The 7,773-nt window shown below is 38.3% G+C and overlaps 1 long non-coding RNA gene across 1 annotated transcript; it reads right to left on the bottom strand.

The window, feature by feature from the left end:
• Positions 1 to 1,450: 1,450 nt before the first annotated feature.
• LOC129398132 (uncharacterized) lies at positions 1,451 to 7,396 on the bottom strand. The gene is made up of 3 exons (XR_008625851.2): positions 6,965 to 7,396; positions 6,111 to 6,217; positions 1,451 to 2,372 (listed from the first exon to the last, which is right to left on the bottom strand). It is a non-coding gene; the product is annotated as an uncharacterized LOC129398132 (long non-coding RNA).
• Between the last annotated feature and the right edge of the window lie 377 nt (positions 7,397 to 7,773).

Genomic DNA, 7,773 nt, shown 5'->3' with positions numbered 1-7,773 from the left:
AGCACTTTAATGGGTATCCATAAGTAACAGTTCTGCAAAGCTCCAATGCTGACTTGGGAGTCTTGTGTTAATAGTCCTGCAGCTCAGCCCTGTGTCAGTCTTCTCTCCGCTCTGACCTTGATGTCCAACAATAGTTGTCCTTCATCCATCTCTCAGAGGTGCTTACCCTTTTACCCCAGATTCTCAGTGCCTGAGCCTTGAATCTGTTACTGCATTTCTAAATAAATAGATTTTTTTCAGCTTTTGTTTTTTAAATTGAGGTAAAATTCCTCATAATATAAGGTTAACCATTTTAAAGTTTACAACTAAGTGCCATTCACTGCATTTACAATGTTGTGCAAACCTCACCTCTATCTAGTTCCAAACCATTTTTATAACCCCAAAAGGAAATCAGATACCCATTAAGCACTCTCCATAACCCCCTCACCCGGGACTCTGGAAGCTGCTAATCTGCTTTGTCTATATGAATTTACCCATTCTGGATATTTCATGTAAATAGAATCAGACAATATGTCAGCTTTTATGACTGGCTTCTTTCACTTAGCACAATATTTTCTAGGTTCATCTACATTGTAGTATGTATTAGTACTTCATTTATTTTTACCCCGTGATGTGGTTTGGCTCTGTGTCCCCACCCAAATCTCATCTTGTAGCTCCCATAATTCTGATAGTTGTGGGAGAGACCCAGCAGGAGATAATTGAATCACAGGGGTGGGTCTTTCCTGTGCTGTTCTCATGATAGTGAATAAATCTCACAAGATCCGATGGTTTTAAAAATGGGAGTTTCCCTGCACAAGCTCTCTTTGCCTGCTGCCATCCATGTAAGATGTGACTTGTTCATCCTTGCCTTTCACCATGATTGTGAGGTCTCCCCAGCCATGTGGAACTGTAAGTCCATTAAACCTCTTTTTCTTCTCAGTCTCGGGTATGTCTTTATCACCAGCATGAAAACAGACTAATACACTGCTGAATTCTAGTGTATGTATATACAACATTTTGTTTATCCTTTCCTCATCTGATAGATTTTTAGTTGTTTCTACCTTTTGGCTATTGCGAATAGTGCTGCTGTCATGAACATCTGTATACACGTATTTGTTTGAATACTTGTCCTCAATTATTTTGGGCATACTTAAAAGTGGAATTGTTGGGTTATATGATAATTCTATGTTTAAATTTTAAACACTTACATTATTTTCCACAGTGGCTACACCATTTTAAGTTCTAACAAGCAATGTATGAGGGTCTCAATTTCTTCACATCCTCACCAACACTTACTTTCCCTTTTTAAAAATTATAGCCAAACTACTGGGTGTAAAGTGATAGCTCATTGTGGTTTTGATTTGCATTTCTCTAATGACTAATCATGTTGAACTTTTTTTCATATTTGTTGGCCATTTGTATATCTTCTTTGAAGCAATGTCTGTTCTAAAGTCTTGAGCCCATTTTTACATTGTGTTGCTTGTCTTTTTGTTGTTTAGCTGTATTTTGTATTCTGGATACGAATACTTTATGTATTCTGAATATTCAACCCTTCTCCGATACATGACTTGCAAATAAAATTTCTTCTGTGTCTTTTCACTTTCTTGATAGCGTCTTTTGATGCACAAAGTTATTAATTTTGATGAAGTTCAATTTATATTTTTGTTGTTTCTGCCTGTGATTTTGGTGCCATATCTAAACATCTATTGCCAAAAGCAAACTCACGTTTTTCTGTAAGAGTTGTATAGTTTTAGCTCTTTCATTTGGGTCTTTGATCAATTTTGAGTTAATTTTTGTATATGGTGGGAGGAAAGAGTTCAACTTCAGTGTTTTGCATGCAGCTATCGAATGTGTCCTAGCATCATTTGTGAAGGAAATTATTCCTTTTCCAGTAAGTTGTTGTAATAGTCCATTCTCATACTGCTATGAAGAAATATCCAAGACTGGGTAATTTATGAAGAAAAAGAGGTTTAATGTACTTACAGTTCCATATGGCTGGGGAGACCTCACAATCATGGCAGAAGGCGAGGGAGGAGCAAAGGCAAGGCATGTCTTACATGATGGCAGGCAAGAGAGCATGTGCAGGGGAACTGCCCTTTATAAAACCATCAGATCTCAGGCCTGGCACAGTGGCTCATGCCTGTAATTCCAGCAGTTTGGGAGGCTGAGGCAGGCAGATCACTTAAGGTCAGGAATTCAAGACCAGCCTGGCCAACATGGTAAAACCTCATCTCTACAAAAAATACAAAAATCAGCCAGGTGTGGTGGTGCATGCCTGTAATCCCAGCTACTTGGGAGGGTGAGGCAGGAGAATCGCTTGAACCTGGGAGGCGGAGGTTGCAGTGAGCCAAGATCACACCACTGCACTCCAGCCTGGGCTATAGAGCAAGACTCTGTCAAAAAAAAAAAAATCAGATTTCATGAGACTTATTTACAATCACAAGAACAGCACAGGAAAAATCTGCCCCATGATTCAATTACCTCCCACCAGGTCCTCCCATGACACATGGGGATTATGGGATCTACAATTCAAGATGAAATTTGGGTGGGGACACAGCCAAACCATATCAGTGGTCTTGGCACTCTTGTTGAAAATCAATCTATCATTTCATATGGTATGGTAGATTGATTTCCATACAGTAATCTACCATTCCATACAGTATGGTAGATTGATTTTCAACAAGAGTGCCAAGACCACTGGAAGTAAATCCATACTTGTATGGCAGATTGATTTTCAACAAGAGTGCCAAGACCACTGATAGGGTTTGGCTGTGTCCCCACCCAATTCTTTTAATGCTCTTCAGTTGATATGTATTTCTGTTTTTATGGTGGTAATATATTGTTTTAATTACTTTAGCTTTGTGGTAAGTTTTGAAATCTGAAATTGTGAATCCTCCAACTTTGTTTTCGTTTTTCCTGATTGGTTTGACTATTTAGGGTCCCTTGAAGTTCCATATGAATTTGAGAATCAGCTTTCCCATTACTGAGAAAAAGGTTGTTAGGATGTTTGTTAAGTATAGCATTGAATCTGTAATTGGCTTGGATAATATTGCAATCTTAACAATGTTAAATCTTCCAATCCACAAACAAAAGATGTCTTTTCATTTGTTTAGGCCTTCCTTAATTTCTTTCAGCAATATTTTGTAGTTTTCTGTGTACAAGTTTTGCCCTTTGATTTCCTTTGTTAAATTGGTTCTCTAAGTATTTTATTTTTTTGATGATTTTTTTAAAATTTGATTTTCAGATTGTTAATCACTAATGTACAAAAATAAAACTTACTTTTATATGTTGATTCTGTGTCCTGCAACTTTGCTGAATTTACTCATTAGCTCAAACAGTTTTTTGTAGATTATGTATGACTTTATATAAGATCATGTCACCTGCAAATAAAGATAATAATACTCCTTCCTTTTTAATTTGGATGCCTTCTATTCCTTTTTCTTGTCTAATTGTTTTGGCTATAACTTCCATTACAATGTTGAATAGAAGTAGGCATCCTTGTCTTGTTCCTGACCTTAGAGAAAATGTTTTCAGTCCTTCACAATTATGTTAGCTATGTGTTAAGCGAATGGATTTAAGAGCCATCAGTTACAACAGAACATGTTGTCTAGTGTAGCCATTTTTCCTAGAATTTTTTCTCCAATGGATAAAGGTATATTCCTAAGTATTAAAAACAGATCATCTCTACAGTTCTATTTCTATGCCTTGGTCAGCACAAGATTGGAAAAATGGCCAATGGTTATAAAACTTTTCATACATGTTAATCAGATAAAAGCTTCAAGGCTTAGAAATGGCCTGTCAGGGGTGCACTGAAGCCAACTCACAAGAGCCAATTATTATCATTTCCCAAACTGTGTTCTGTCACGTTGCTTGCATATCTTGAATTTGTTAATTGTGGGAGTATTTATACCATGAAAACTGACAAACACTACAAATCAAGACTTTTTTGGAGTGCTTGCTACTGACATAGGATTTTTTCAGGGCCACTTCACCAGCCAGAGACCTCCGTGGCTGGCAGGGCCTCTGCTCAAGTTTCACTCATGCCCAGTGGCCTTGCTCTGCCCACTTGGCCCAGCAGGATGTGCTTGGCTCACACTAGTGGTTCAGATCCTGTGCTCACAGCAGGATCTGAGCTCACCCTTCAGTTGGGCCATGCATGCTGTGACCTGGTTCCACCTTGGGCTCTGGCTTCTGGATGAGGGGAATGTGGTGGTGCCTGAAAACTTTGAAGACAGCAGCAACCTCAGAACCCCAAAGAGGGTGTTACAGTGTGTTTGTTCCCACCGCCCTCTTCCAGCCTGTGGCTTCTGGCCTGGCCCTGCTGCCACTTGCTCTTGCGTGGGGCAGCTGCCCAGCACCAGCAGAGGGCAAGAGGGCTACAATGTTACAGCCCCTTTCTGCCCCACTGTTCAGCAGGTCCCGGGTTCTTGTCTCGCATCCAAGAAGAATGAGGTTATGCAGACAACCAAAGTGAGCAAGGAGGGGAAGAGTTTTACTGAGCAACAGAACAGCTGTCAGTAGAGAAGGGATGTGAAGTGGGTAGCCCCTACTCAAAGGCAGGTAGTCCCAATGTGTGGCTGAGTACAGGATTTTTATGGGATAGTCGAGTGCCTGCTGATTGGTCCATGGGAAGCCTGGAAAAAGCACTCCATTCAGGGACTTTACCCAAAACTGGCAGGTTGGTTTTCAGGCTTCAGGCTGTCTTTGGCTTGGAGGCGAGGTTTCACCAGGGACACGCCCCTATCTGCCTAGGAATTTGTCTGCCTCCTGCCACTATCATTAGCAGCACACCTCTGGGCCTGATCCAAAACTCTGATGTTCACTGTTTGGTAAACTCATGCCAAATATTCCCCTGCGTCATTTGCTGTTAACAATGTGAAATGCTGTGGCTGATGTTGCAGAGGTAGGTAAGGAGCCTTGGTGTAGTGGGACATTTAACGTGGCACCATCCCATAGCAGGAGCCTGAGAATGTGTCTACAAGGTCAATCTGTTCTGTCTTATAGCTCATCTTTGTTTTACTTTATTCACATTAATTTATCTTTATTGGCTTTTTGTGTTTCATTGTTTTGGGAACTTATGTTTGTTGGAATCTCACATCACTTAATAATTAAACAGTTCTATTAACAGTAATTATAGATCCTCTTTTTAGGTCTTGTAAATCTGAAAAGACAGACTGACAGAGAAAACATCTTAAAAGGAGGCATGAAAAAATCTTCTTCAATTAAACTACTGAAAGAAAGTGGAATTCCTTTCTCAGAAGTAAGGGCTAGTAAGTAAGGGCTGTGCAATTTTTGTTGCTATTTTAAGCTAATTATAAGTTGTGTACTAACCTTATATATTACATATATTCAGACTATATTTTTTGCTTGAAATGGTATCCTGGAAAATTCAGAGACAAGGCGAATGTCATCTCAGCTCAGGTCATACATTTCTTTTCTTAAATATCTTGACTTCAGAGATGGTGAATTCCTATTCTATTCCAGGCTGGTAGACTTGCTTTCTATTAATCCAAATCATTTTAATGTGGAAAGACAGGTCCCCTATACTGTTACCCACCAATGAACAGCCCTCAAACTCCTCATCCTTGGCCACAGCATTTAATCTTCATCTGATGTGAGCATATGTAATTGGATTCATTATTCTCTGAAGGGCAATAGACACTGAATTTTTAACTATTCAATCACACTATCAGCCCACTGAATTATCTCTACTTTTTCTGGCTTCCTCTACATTTTCTGAGCAGTAAGCTATTATTTTTAATATTTGGCATAGTTTAATACATAAGGTGCTGTTGGTCATAGAAGACAGGGCAGAGTTTGAATTCACCTCAAAGGAGAATGTAATTTAAAATTACTAGATTTTTCCTAAATATCCAATCTATGCCATAGTGGGGTTTTGAAATAATCACTAATTCTAATAAAAACTGACACAGAAACCAAAATTACTACAGCATCTATTTTCAAAGGTTGCCAGAAATGACCATTTCAGGTCTTGGGTCAATGAGAACAACACATTTTTGAACATAGTAGGAACTTATTTATAGATCTATGTTTGTCTACTTCCCAGTACATGGGCCAGCATTTCTGTTTGGACTGAACTTATCTATAAGTTACTGTAGTAAAAAGCAAACCTCTCTGTGTGCAAACCCCAAGGAAAGAAATGTCCTCCAGTATTCCTGTGGTTTACCATTAGGGGAGCTGAAGAGTCAGTCATCCAAGGTATGTGGCCAAGAGGCACCTAGAAGATACAGGATGACATAAATCATGTAGAATTTGCCAAATAACTCTGCATATGGGCTAAAAACATATGATGCTCTTGAAATAAAACCCTTACCATCTCCATCTCCCAAAATGAAATTTTCTTTTTTTCTTATGCTTTTTTTCCCCATAGAGCCCATGCACATGAAGGCTTAATTTCTTTCCAGCATTTTAGCAGAATTTCCAAACTTTTATCTTTTTAAATGTCTATATCCTTTTAAGTAGCAAAAGAAAGAGTCACTAATTAAGTATGCTGAGGAAAAATTCAATTCATTACAAATTATCTAAGAGCTGTACGCACCATTCCAGTTATGAAGAATCAATCCTACTCAGGGAACTAATGAGCCCTAGCTTCTCCATTAAATTGGTGCCTGTCATTTAAAATGATACACAGATGCATATGTACCTGAATGTCGTGTGAATTATTTATATGTAAATAGTACATATATCCCATTTTCTTTTAAAAAAGCAATTCATTTGCTATAGACTTTAAAATCTGTCTTTCTTACTTGTACATTTTTATTATTTGTCAGCGCTCAAATGTAAAGCTATTTCTTCAATCACCAAGTGACAGTAATATACAAATCCTTGAAGTGATATGCAATGCAAAAACATGACTGTTAATTAAATCATATTTGTGCTTCTTAAAGCAAGCTTATATCTGTCTCCAAATAGCAAGATAACTTCAATACCCCTCCCCACCTTCAGAAGAAGAATATTAACATACTTGATTCTTTTTCCATTTTTCCTCTTCACTGCTGATGTCCAGCTTCCATCATGCTATTACGGCTACTGAGCATAGTCACATGACAGGATATGTAGACTCCTAATGGCTCAGGTGAAAATAAATGCATAAATAAAGAAATAGGCTTCAGTCCCTGTGGGCAAGGAAGGCGAGGTCTGGAAGAGAAGGCAAGCTCCCTCTAGAGGAAAACTTGGACGAGTGAGCACACTGATATTAAGAACATAGTCCCAAAACTCAGGGAGATTTAGACATCTCAAGAATGATTGCTTTTGTTTTTGTTTCCCATTGCACGCTATTTTAAAAATACATACAACTCATTCTCATCACCATATTTTTAAAACAATATAAGAATGCCCACAAATATAGAGGGGAGATGCTGGCCAGTGTTTCCTCCAAAAAGAGAGAGAGAGAGAGGGAAAGCCTGAACAGTGGCAATGTGAATCACAGCCTTCCATTTATGGGCATTGCCACATGATTAAACCTCACTAAATATAGTGCGTCTATCCAAATTTCCAGTCAAATATTAATTCTTGTATTTGACAATACCTGTGAAATGTGAAAAGCTAAAAATGAGAAATATTTAACATAATGCCTCTAATGAGACAGCCCATGAATAATTTCATGACCAAAATGTACAGGGAAATACCAGAAATCTCTCTCAAAGTTTCACACTCAGCTGACACGGATTTTAAGGTCATCACTGCTTTAATTTTTAAATTTAAAAAATTTTTAATTTTTCTTTGAGAGTTGAGGGGGTTAGGTTGGTGTCAATATCAAAACACCTTTATTAA

Source organism: Pan paniscus, chromosome 5 (genome assembly GCF_029289425.2).
Source record: "Pan paniscus chromosome 5, NHGRI_mPanPan1-v2.0_pri, whole genome shotgun sequence".
Lineage (NCBI taxonomy): Eukaryota > Metazoa > Chordata > Mammalia > Primates > Hominidae > Pan > Pan paniscus.
This window is presented reverse-complemented; position numbering and strand designations above follow the sequence as displayed.